The sequence below is a fragment of the Pleurodeles waltl genome, chromosome 2_2 (assembly GCF_031143425.1).
Source record: "Pleurodeles waltl isolate 20211129_DDA chromosome 2_2, aPleWal1.hap1.20221129, whole genome shotgun sequence".
NCBI classification, from domain to species: domain Eukaryota; kingdom Metazoa; phylum Chordata; class Amphibia; order Caudata; family Salamandridae; genus Pleurodeles; species Pleurodeles waltl.
In genome coordinates, this window is record NC_090439.1 from 716,736,134 (window position 1) to 716,749,013 (window position 12,880).

The window sequence follows — 12,880 nt, forward strand, 5'->3', positions numbered from 1 at the left end:
TAGGGCCATATGTACAAACACTTTTTCCCATAGACACAGAATGGGGAAAAACCTTTGCTACATCTGGCCCTTAATTAGGCCTTGTGTACTGTGCCTAGACTTCATTTGGCCCGCATGGGAGGTCGTTCCTTCACATTTCTGGCCCCGAAATTGTGGAAAACCCTCCTGAAACGCTTGAGAAACTGCACTTCACTACTTGTGTTTCGTAAAAACCTAAAGTCCTGGCTGTTTTAAGCTAACAGTTCTGGAAGATATCTGCTCAGTGCCGGGAACCCCTTTTTGGGTAGCTAGGTGCCTTACTAGAAGATATTATAATAATATTAATAAATGCGAAACCAGGAGCTGGGATGGGACCAGCGCAGGCAGCTGAGGTAAGCAAAATGCTTTCAAATCTATATTGTGTGCATGCGTGTAAATGAGAGAGTGTGTGTGTGAGCCTATATGTGACTGTGTATGCAACCATTTGACAGAGAGAGCGAGTGACAGCAGGAGTAAGTGAGAAATGAGTGAAAGTAGGAATGAGTGCAAGTGAGTGAGAAAATGTAGGAGAATGAGTGTGAGGGAGTTCAGGTAAATGACACTGAGAGAGTGTGAGACTCAGTGAGAATAAAATTGAGTGCAAGTCAGATTCTGGGGAAATATGAGTGAGAGTGAATGACTGACACTGAGTGAGAATGAGGGAGTCAGGGTGCATGAGAATGAGTTAGAGTGATAAAGAATGAGTGAATGTTATACTCCGGACCTCTATGCCTTTCACAGACCATAAGCTTGTTGGTGACAAAGTGATATCAATATCCTTATGAGAGTGGTATTGTCCTACCAAATATTAAACATTGTATCATTTGACCCACAGAGTAGTCATAAACAAGTTGCGACATTTCCTGTTGGATAAAGCCTCAATTCATCTAGCTAGAATGACCATCGGTGGTAAGATATGTGTTTCCTTTCATCAAGGGAGCAAGGTCACAAATATGATGCTGCACGCAATGTCCGCAGAGGCGAAGTTGTGGTTCGCCTTCACAGTTTTTGTAGGGTTTAATGATAAAGTCATTACAGAAAGCCCTCAATAGGTGGGTTCTCTCCTGGGGGTGGTGACAAAGCTAGGGGGACACAATGATCGGGAGCTTACAGGGATATCAAAACTAGGTGATGTGCTCAGGAACAGTGGTCTAGAATCCTTTAATAATCTTTAAGGAGTATGCGAACTGGCACAAGCAAAACACTTAATATGCACTTTCCACATGTGTTGTTCCTGATTATTCACGAATAGAGGTTACAATATTAATGGAAGAATTGAGAGACCATGTCATTTCCAAATTTGCAGCACCATTAGCAATAACTAACTGGATGCACGTGTGGGGTTGAGACCCTACTGCATTTAGGATCTGGGCCTGTAAGCTGCTGAGGAAGGAGATGAAGCATTGCCATACCCCAGATATGCCGGCATCCTAGCAAATTTTAGATCTATCTAACTTAAGAAACTGCATAGAATATACCATTAAAGGTCTAGACTACATGTCATGAACGTTGTAGACATGCCACCATGTATGTGTGTAACAGAGGAGGGTACATTGTTTTACATGATTTGGGAATATACTGCTATCATGAGTTTCTGGCTAAAAGTGCAAACAGAATGTTCCAGCATTACGGACTCTCCAAATATACTAACACCTTAAAAGGTAGTGCTATGGGAAAGAGGGGAGACAGATCCACAGACCCAAAGTGCAATAAAAGGTGCCCCATATAAATGTAAAAAGTTCTGAGCCCCTTTGAGAGATGTTTAATGGGCTCCGATTTCAGGGACTATGAAAGAATATTACGGAGGAACTGAGGAACAAAATAAGAGGGCCACTTCTTTAAGTTTCCTTGTTTGGTTGAAACACTACTAGGTTTTGATTGTATCAGTCTCTACTGACACAAGGCTATGTGGTGTGATACTGTCACGATTCGCTCCCTGTGCTCTCATACCCACCACTAGCAAGCCTACCTGCAGGACTTTCATTGTGGTCCAATCTTCCTGACCTCCCACTTTATCCCTATATTGAACTGGAGCTTCTTGGACAATATTTTGAACTATCCTTTCATTTCTGACAGCCAGAATATTTTCCTCCCAAAGACTACATTTCTCTAATCCCTTGACCTTTTTGCATTTCCCAATACTGATGTCTGGCTTCCAGTAAAATGTCTAGAACTTGACTTGCTTTCCAGATTCACGCCTAGCTTTGTGGAGCCTGCATGCTTTTCAAGATACAGCCTGCATTTCCTAGAGTCTCCACCCCTGATCACCAAGGATGGGTGGAGGAAATAGCACCTGTCAGCCACATGGGTTCTAACTTCTTCACACTTGAGGCATGTGATCAATAAAGCCTTTGTTTGCTTCCGTCCAGCATTCCTTATTGATGCATTGTTCATGTTTAGCAGACCCTCAGTTTCTGAAGATTCCTGCTTTATGGTCTTTAACAATCCTTCTCTCCCGAACCTGTACTATATAGCAACAGGGTATCCTTTCTTCTTGAACTAGCACCGTTTTTTCCTTGAACTACCACTGTTTCCTTAACTTTCACTGTTTCTGAGGTAACACTATTTCAGTATATCCTTATATCTTTCACCCACATTACTTCTATGGTTATTCTTTTCACAGTCCTTGTCATCCTTTCCCCGGTCCTTTGTTCCCAATTCTCAGCAGTCTGCTTTTATACATGGCAGGACTTTCTACCAATGTTTCCTTCTTTCCTGTTAAGCACTACTCATCTCTAGCTCCTTGTCTATTAAAGATGCGAATTACGAACCTCGGCTCTGCTGTTAATGCTTTACATGTTCCTGCATGTTTGCCTGGATTTGTGAGCACAGCTCAAAATGTAGTCGACGTTTCTCATCCACTGTATTGTCTTTACATTAAGTTTTATAACATCAACAAAGTTATCAGCTCCACAGACCCTGTGCTTGTAAGTATATCCTACTTATTACAACTCCACATACCCTTTGCTTGCATGTATATTCTACATGCTAATATTTTGCCTTTAGTATCTGTGAACACACTTGTGGGTGAGGAAGTTACTGAACGTGTCCTACATCCCACAGTTATATGTATGTCTTAGGTGTTAGTTATTCTGAATGTTGAATTGTCTCCTGACTGGCGGTTCTTAGGAACTTGATTTTTTTTGCTCCCTGGTGATCCAATGGATCTCCCTTCTCTTCTGATTCCCTGTGTAATCTTGGTCTGCTAGTTACCAATATTTTCTTATTTCTGTATTTCTTGCCCTGACAGACCTTAGCCAGACCCTTAACCTATACACCTTCACCTTCCGAATTGTGTGATAGATAGCTTTTCTATTTAAAGAAATGCCAGCAGAAAAGCATTTAAAAAATAACGTTTTGGAAACTCATGAGGGAGACGGTTGATTTTGATGTAGAATGTGGCATGAGAAAGAAAACTATCCCAGCAGGCTACTTCAACAGATGGTTCTCTGTGCTGAGAGCAGTGAGCGTAAAAACTGGCCATTGTAGTAATTCACAGAATTTGACATCACAGGCAAGAAGACAGCCAAGGACCTTGGAACAAAAGGTTGAAAAAAAGCAAAATCTACCGCACCCTTCACTTTGACAAGAAAACGGGACTCCAGTATTTCACATAGTAAAAAAGTTAAAATCCAAAAACTCACTAGTCTACTAAGTGTACAACGTAATTTGTTTGGAAGTCGCACTTCTATTTTAGAACAAGCTCGGGGAGACTTTGAAGAACTTTGGTCCTGCAACATACTCACTGCTAGAGTGCTTTCCACTTAAGAAGCAAAGAGCTGTAGAGGAAAAGTTACACACATTTTATAAAACACTGTGTGTTACAATACCGTCTCTAAAATTTGAAGCGAAGGAAGTATTTTATGGCACTCTGTGCAAGCTATTGACCCCTTCTGTAAAGGAGAGCTCGTTACAGCTTTTGAAAACGTTTTTTTTTTTTTTTGTCGAAACGTGTAAATATTGATAACTACTGATTTTGAGAATTTGAAAAAAACACTGACCATAGCCACAGTAATGGCAATTAAACAAAGTGAAAACGGGAAAGCGTATGTTTAAAATTGCATTTCCCACTTCTTCTCAAAGGGACAGCGCATTTGTCATTGCACAAAGGTTTGTGAGGCATTTTTCATCTGTCTCCTGCCTGACAGCAGGTGAGGCAGAGCTAACACGGTGTTACACTGGGGCTGGCACCGCACATTCAAAAGAGGGAGTGAGCAAACAAGAGAACAGAGGGCATGGCTCCATTTACACTGTATCGGGCATTTATTTTCTTAGATGCCCACATAACATCTATTAAGGCAGTTACTGCTAACAAACTGTGACAGTTGACTTTCATGATGAACATGTCTATTTCTTAAATTGTAAGCATTTTACTTAGTATTGTGTGGACCACCATTATGTGGTAACACTAAGCGATGTGCCCTCACGCTGTGATATCTAACTCCTGCCATGTTGCCTGGTGATTCTGCTTCGTTTTTACTACCTTCCGAGGAAGTAGTTTCTTTAAATGGGCCATAAAATAATTCCAAATTTAGGCGACACGTTGCAAGGTTGAAGGAGAATAAATACTGGATGTGAGCTTTTGGCCAGCATCCTGTGTTGGTACTATTTGTCTACCCCTGGTAACCCAGGCAACCAATGTTATCACACTGCAATCACGTACCCAAGAGTGACAGGGTGTCCCCACCTTTACCTGTGAAGTCCCTCCTTAATACACAGGGGTCAATAGTTGCTAGTCCATTATTTGCAGCCCTGAATAGAAGTCAGTCAGACAGTTGAAATCAGAATCGTATGTTGACCAGAAATACATTATTTGGCACACAGATCACTGTAGAAGAAGCAAGCTCTGCCTTTAAAAGAGACCAAGGGAAAGAAAAGGAGGTCAAAGGGGTAGCGCTCAGATCACAGCAGAAATAGACATCCCAACCTATTGTTGCAAGACTATGGGCCTGATTTAGAACTTGGCCAATGGGTTACTCTGTCATAACTGTGACAGATATCCTGTCCGCTGAAAACTATATCCCAATGGATATAATTGGATTTAGGTTTCGGTGGATGGAATATCCGTCACTGTTGTGACAGGCCCTATTTCTGGCAACAGCCTGTAGTCGAAGGACTGCATCAAGTTTTGGTAATGTGTCCTACAAGAAGAGACAATTGAGGGCTGAGAAGAAGCCAGACTGATATACCAACACTCTTTCAATGCTCCCACAGCAAACTTCCAAAAAGAGCAAGATGAGGAGTCTTCTCTCACCGCGACCTGAGGCTGGGTTGAGTGGTATCAGGCAAGTTCTTTGGAGGTGGTGAGAGTTGAGGATGCATTGAGGAGGGAAAGGAGAGACTGGAAATAGGAGTTGAACCTTGGGGGAATGTGTTAATAAAGGAAACAGAAAAATCCACTGTAGTCACAAGTCTGTGGGTCTAAATTCTTTAAGGTGCATTACATACTAGCTCTTATTGGTCACCATGAGCTACGACTAGAGTAGAAAATGGATGTTGAAGCTGCAATACTTCGAAGTTTCAAAAGCTAACTATTAGACTCCTGCATCTTATCTCACGGAACCCAACCAGCACTTGCCAGACCAGGGAGAGAAAATAAACACAGATTACTGCCCACTTACATCTACCAGCTTCCTTCCCTAACTTCACCTGGTTACCCACAAAGAAAAATTAAATATGTGACTGATTCAATATCTTTCAATCCTTCTTTTACTGTCAAACCAAAAGGTACTCCTTCAGGCATTGACCGTCATGGGGTAGAAAATTAGCAATTAAGACTTCATAGGCTATTATGGGATTGTAATGCAGTGGACGGGTTATCCATCAGGTTTGTGACGGAGTAACCCCCACTGCAAAACTCTAAATCAGGCCCTTACTTTCAGTTACTCCTTTAGGCACCGACACTCATGGGAGAGAAAACTCACAGTTAAGTCTTGCTGTTTTTCCATCTGTGCTGAGATCTTACCAAAGAATGCAAACGTTCAGGAAAAGATGTTGCACTCCTCATTCAGCCTTGCAGCAGGTTGCTGGATGCTGTGGTCACTGAGTGGTTAGGCGTCCTTGCCGCCTAGACGACAATAGTGTTTCTCCACTTGTGGTGACAAGTTCTGAAGGCCACTCAGCAAGAAGGAATGCAGCAGCATTGCAGAATTCAGCACTGGGCAGAGGATGTCAAATTTGGGCTTCTTCCAGTGCCAAGCCAAAGCTACTGGTTTTGGGAAAGGGGTTGCACAGTCCAGAAAATTCTGAGGCACCCAATCCAAGATGAAGTAGTCTTTTCCTGCAATTCAGTTTGGTTCATATACAAGAATGCATTCAGAAATGATATGAGCACTTCAAGAAAATAGGTTAGTAGAACAGGATAAAAGAGATGAAGATGATAAACTAAATGCCATTAGGATGAAAAGTGCATGTTTTTCTATAACATTTTTGGGCCTTGTACTGATTTAGTGATTATTGATTAAGATTAGAGCCAGGCCTTTCTCCCATTATAGAAGCCGAACTACCACAGATGAAGAGCACCATGGGACAGTTGGATAAACATGGCCTTTTGGGTTGCCACAGATTGGAGCTAGGCAACTGAAAATGGCAAGTAATGAAAAATAGATGAGCCTTCACCCAAAACTCAGCATCGAAACAGCTAGATTCCCAGCAGGTGGAGTAGTCAGTGTCCAATCAGGACAGCGCCCAAGTTTTTAGTGTGTCCAACTGGTCTTGTAGTTTTTGGATTGGGTACCTGCACCTTGAAAAGGGCTGATCACGGTCAATGTATTCTGGTAGCATAGGCACCCACAGGACTACAGCTATCCATCTATATAAGGCAAAGACCCAAAAGGCTTCCCCCTTCCCAATTAGGAATTGTACTCTAAAGTAAAGATCCAATAGCTGTTTCAAACATCAATAACGTATTGGTCATTAAGACATCCTCCATGATGGTTTGCCAGTCACACTCGCCTTGAGTAACTCTTCAGGCAATCAGGGACTAAATCATCTCCTTGCAAGGCAATCCAGCTCCTGTTCTCCCACTCTGGTCAAAGAAGCAAAGTGTTACAGGAACTCAGCCACAATCCCAACTTAAGGGAGAACCCACCATCAAAGATGCTGACCCTGAAAGTGAATTTCAGCACTATTGTATCTATTATGAATTTATACAGCCCTAAAACTGTCGCCCAAAATGATATACTGGCACCAAAAGAAGGAGAGTACTGAATGGCAACTGATGCTAGCTGATGAAAGAAAAACAGATGGCAAAATCAGTGTTTTGAGTTTTTTTAAGGAAGATGAAGCTCTCATCGATTCAACACTGGGTGAGGAGCAGTTTGTTCCAAACAGGCAGGAGTAGGAGCGATCTCCCCACCACTTTTCCCTGGAGGTCTTAAAAAAAGTTAAGGGCAATACCTCATGGAGCAACCGGGAGTATAGCAGATACACCAATCTAACCAGTAGAGAGGAATGTACCATGCAAAGACACTTAAAGACCATATGCTTTGTGATGGTAGCCAGTCAATAGCTGATAAGAAAGTGACGGAAGACCAAAGATTAGCCAAGATGCACCATTTTAAATCCTTTGCAATTTAGTCAAGGAAGAATCTGGCAGTTCTAGTGTAAAGTGAGTTGTAGGAGTCCAGTCAGTATTAAATGATAGCCTGAAACACTACTTCGCAGGCAATGTGAAGGAGGAAAGGAGTGATTTTTATGGAAGACCTTAAGAGGCAAAAGCAAGATGCTGAAACCGTATTGATTTGAGAAGTAAGTCAAAGAAAATGGTTGAAAAGGAAGCCAAGATTTAAAACTGAAGTAAAAGAGGGGATGTCTCCTGTGTTGGTAGGCCACCATCTACTGGACCAAGGAGTCTTCTACTGCCATTAGCATCTCTGATTTGTCTGTGTTGATCTCAAGGGAATCAGAATTCATACTTATGTCCTGCACTGGTGGAACTGCAGTTTGGAATAGGAGTGATACCTAGTTAAATTAGTAATTATGTGGGTATCATCTGTATATGTGGCAATTAATTAACTGAATGCTTGTATGAATTTTGGTAAAGGAGCAACATAACAATAAATAAGCCAGTGCTGACAGAAGAGCCTTGGGGAACTCCGTGCTCAACAATTCTAGAGTAGAACCTAAAAAGGGGAGATAAGCAGCTTGCTGACGACTGGAAAAGTAAGAGGTGATCCAATATAAGGCATTGTTACAAATACCAACATTTTAAAGGCAAGAAGGAAGGATGGTGTGAGCCACTGTATCAAAAATGCCTGCTGCCTGAAAGAAATGCAAATGTGTGCTACGGGTTAATCTGCAAATGTAAAGGATGCTGGGAGCCGGTACTGACTTTAATTGATGAATCTTTGTGATAACAAAGATTTATTATTTTTAAGTGGTAGTGCAATTAACAACTGAGCTGTGATGTGAGTGCTTTTAATTGTAGTTGTATTCACATAGTGCTTACTACCCCAAGGAGATGTTGAAGGGGCAGTTATGTAAAAAGCAAAATTGCGTTACACAGTCTGGGTATTGCTAAAATCTATATTTTGGAAGCACCATTTTATCACAAAAGTTTTAATGCGTTTTGTAACAGTATATTTTCTACTGTGTGTAATGTAAGTTTAAAAAAATGACTTACACATTCACATTGCTTTCTGTCACAGGCTGTGACGTTGTAGCACTAAAAATACACAAGTGACTATTTTCCACGGCACCACCCAAGATTTAATTGTGTGGCTCCCTGGTTACACACAGACCACTCCAGTGCATTAATAGAGGTGTCATAACCTACTATTGTGCATTTCCCAATGAGTAACAATTTTTTGTATTTAATTTTCTTTTAAGCTGTGTGTTTTATATGTAGCTACCTGAGGGTGAGAGATCTAAAAACATACAGAATATTTTGTTTTTGGCCACATCTTTGACCCCGCCCCCACACTCACTCACACCATCCCTATTGCATGCAGGATCTCAGTTCCTTTTTTTTTTTTAATGCACTTCAACAGCTTTTTGGCCTGGCTACCCATTCCCTTGTGGATGGTGGGAGGTTGACAAGAATTGGAGCACTGTACTGCACACAGCACTGATGCATCAGTGAGTACAGTTCACTTATCACAATATAGCTGGCACTGGTAGCACTGGCTGCAGCAGTCTGGCCACAGCTGAGACTCACTCAGGCCGGGCGGCAAGCAACAGTTATGTTTCTTTTTTGCGCTGCTGCCTGTGCCTCCACTTTGGTGCATGCCTCATTCAACCAATCAATTGGCGTTCTTATATAGTGCAACTACTCACCCGTGAGGGTCTCAAGGAGCAACCACTGACTTAATTTTGGGCTAAATTGAACCCTGTATATGTGTTTTTTAATGTGATGGGCACCTGACCTTTAAATCGTGCAGATATGCACTGTCCTACAGTACTGTGCTAAATGCTGCCACAGCTGCTCTCCTGCCCAGACAGTGCCTGCCTCAGCATATGGCTGCACCCCTGCACCTAGGCCAGCTCTCACTCTCAGGCAGCATCAGAAAAAGAAAGCAGTGTGTTGCAGGTGCACACATTAATTAAGCCATAAGGTGCATGGTCAGAGCACAGGATGTTATACTACCGGGTTGGGAAGCGCTATCACATGGTTCTCCGTGCTCAGACTCTCAAGGACATTTCCCCTCCCCAAACATGACTGAAGCCAACAACAACAGCAAACTAAGATAATTAGGAGTCACCCACAAACCTTTGATTTGATAAACACGTTTTAATATTATTTCTCTACCATAATAATGATTTGCTGTGGGAACTGGGGACATTTATGGTTGTCGATGATGAGGAGTACCAGGTTCTAGAATGTTTTGTCAGGAAGGGGTCCTTACGCCTAAAACATTTTGACAGTTTTGAAAGGGGGGGTCTCTGCATCAAGAAGTTTGAAGACCGCTGGTCTACAGGGCACAGCGGGTCACACAAATAGCCTGCCTACACTCCGTGAGGTCAAAACGAGCAACGGTGCCCGCCGTACCTTTCTGGGGCAGCATGTATGCGGCAGAGAGCACTGAGCAGATGCTGAGGCCTGTCTGCGGGAGCCCTGCAGGCCTAGGCCCGTGGGTTGGAGTGCCTCTAGGCAGTGAGCGGTAGCACCTTGCACTGATGCTACCACCCGGGAGGTGTGCCAACTGGAGCCTTAGGCTGTGAGGGGCCGCTGGGGAGGAGAGACAAAGGAGGACGTGAGGAGTGGTAGGGAAACTGCAGCCAAATAGACTTAGGCCGGGAGGAGAAGATGCGGAATCTCGTGGGAACTATAGATGACGGCTGTCGGTGACGCTGCAGTGCGTGGCTGCTGAAATGTGCAAAGACACTGCCTGTAGAACACTGCCAACTTTGGGGGCGTCGTCAGGCAGCTTATCCCTGCTGGCCTGTACTGGATTTACCATGTGCTGTTGGGTCCGCTCGTGCTGCCTGCACTGACCGCATGGTCTGGGGGTTGTGACAGGACCTGAGGGCCTATACACCTGACCTCATTAAGAAACTGAGGCTATTTTGGGTGACTGCATGGTGCCATTGTGTTGGGATGAGCATCCCTGCACCTAGATTGGTCAGGTGCTATTGGTAGCACATTAGTGTAAAGATTGCACTCCTCTGCCCACACACCTAGGACGGAGGAACTGCCTGGACATATGACTGGTTCTTAGACAATACGTTTTGGATGTAGCTAGTAGACAGTCCTGACTAGACGTCTGCTGACTTTGCAGTTTGTTTTACAGGTAGGTTGAGGGCCCAGATCAGAGCACAATGGGCAAAGAGGATGCTAAGTAGCCCAAGCTATCATTTGACTCCAGACACCAAACTAGAGTAGCGGAGCCGGAGCGTGGTGGCTGGGTTGGTAGGTCCTCGGGTTTGTGGGATTTCAACATGTTGGGTATGCTGAAATGGGTGAGGGTGGGACTAGAGGAGTTTGAAGTGGTTATTGTTACTATCCTTAAACCTGGCAAGCCGCTGAACCACTGTGACCCATATTGACTCCTCTTGCTAATAAAATCCTTGCCAAACTGATTTACAACCACTGCTACTGGACATAGTGCATCCTGATCAGTCTGGCTTTATCCCAGGGCGCTCCAGAGCCCATATTTTGCACACAATTTTGCACTTACGCATTCCATAGACCCTCACCTTGGTGTGGTGGTGGTACTCCTCAACACCAGTAAAGCATTTGTTTAACTGGAGTGGCCATATTTATTCCGGCTCCTGGAGAGCCTCGGACTCGGTCTGGAATTCATTAATTGGATCAAACGTCTCTACATGCTTACCTCTGCACACCTCCACAGTAGCAACAAGGTTACTCCCTCCTTTTCCATTACCAGGGGCACCAGACAGGGGTGCCCACTGTCCCTCTTCTGTTTGCAATAGAGCCACTGGCCGCCAGACTGCACCAATACCATTCACATAGAGGGCTGGCATTCTCTGATAGGAGGGTGCTAGTCTTGTATGCGGATGATGTTACAATTTATATTGGAGAGTCACACACTAATGTATCCCCCAATAATTAGGGAGGTTATAAGATTTAGCCGCTACAAAGGTATCTTTATTAACTGGTCCAAGTCAATATTATTTCCTCACCCCTGCGACAACTAGATTTAACTCAGCATACCCTCTACAGTGGGCTACTGAGCTGGTCCGTTACCTTGGTGTGTGAATAAGCAAGGGCATTGACAAGTTGTGGAGGGCAAAGTACGGTACTCTCATGCACTGGCTGAAGGAGTCGCTTTTGGGCTAGATCAAACTTCACATCCCGATGGCGGGGAGCATTGCAATTGCCTAAATGGTGATCCTTCCTAAATTTGTGTATCTCTTCCTTAATATTCCCATTCCTCTCTTGTCAGTCTTCCTTAGACGGCTGTGTTCTAACTTCATTACAGTGACCTGAGCTGGTAAACAGCCTAGAATATCATGGGAAAAACGGATTCTTCCTTTTGAGCAGGGGAGCCTCTGCGCTCCAAACATTAACTTATATGACTACTGTGTGCAAGCACAATTTTTGCATATGTGGTTCCACTCCTCCCCATTTCAACAGCACACAGTGTTTGAGGCGGATAGTGTGGCCCCATGCCCCTAAACGTTGCCCTCTGGCACCCTGTTAAAAGATCTTGCACGGCAATCAACACTGTGGCCTGCACAATTCTAACATGGGACAGAGTACATCACCATGCCCGCCTGAATAGTCTCTATGCACCAAACGTTCTGCTTGCTAAGAACCCTATGCTCCCGGCCTTGGCGGATGAGGGCGCTTGCTGAAGAGATTGCAGCTTTCTACACTGGGGGACCTCTTTCTGGAGGACTGCTTTATCACTCTGTAATATATACTGGCGCACCCATCCTACGTGTCCCTAAATGTCTTCCTATATCACAGACAATGGACAGCAATGCATCAAAGGCACAACACTTTCCCAGTGGCCCCCTCCAACACTGTATGCACTGGATGCAGTGATGGCCCAGTAACCCCCTCATAAACTGATGTCTTGCCTTTATGCAACCATGGAAGAGAAGGCTCCGGTGACAGTCCGGAAAGCCCGAGATGCGTGGGGAGCGGAACTGGGCTCCCCTCTGTTGACAGAGCAGTGGCGATACTGCTGCACTCAGACTTCTGCTCTGTCTCCCACTCACGGACTTCGGCTTCTGCACACCAGTGCAGCTACACAATATGGCCCCCTTGGAGGACAGATGATGTCAAAGATTCGGAATACCTGATGCCGCCTTCATGCACCTGGCTTGGGAGTGTCCCCCTGTGACCCGCTTCTGGTCAGAGGTCCACCAGGTTATTAAGCACATTACAGATTACAGGCCTCAGTGCGCCCCCTTAGTGTCCCTCCTAGGTTATGCAAGGGTTGTCCCGGCAGGG

The 12,880-nt window shown here is 44.2% G+C and overlaps 1 protein-coding gene across 4 annotated transcripts in view; it reads right to left on the bottom strand.

Moving 5' to 3' along the window:
• PPP1R42 (protein phosphatase 1 regulatory subunit 42) overlaps positions 1-12,880 on the bottom strand; it is a 433,409-nt gene that overhangs the window by 362,054 nt on the left and 58,475 nt on the right. The gene's annotated exons all lie outside the window — the stretch shown is intronic.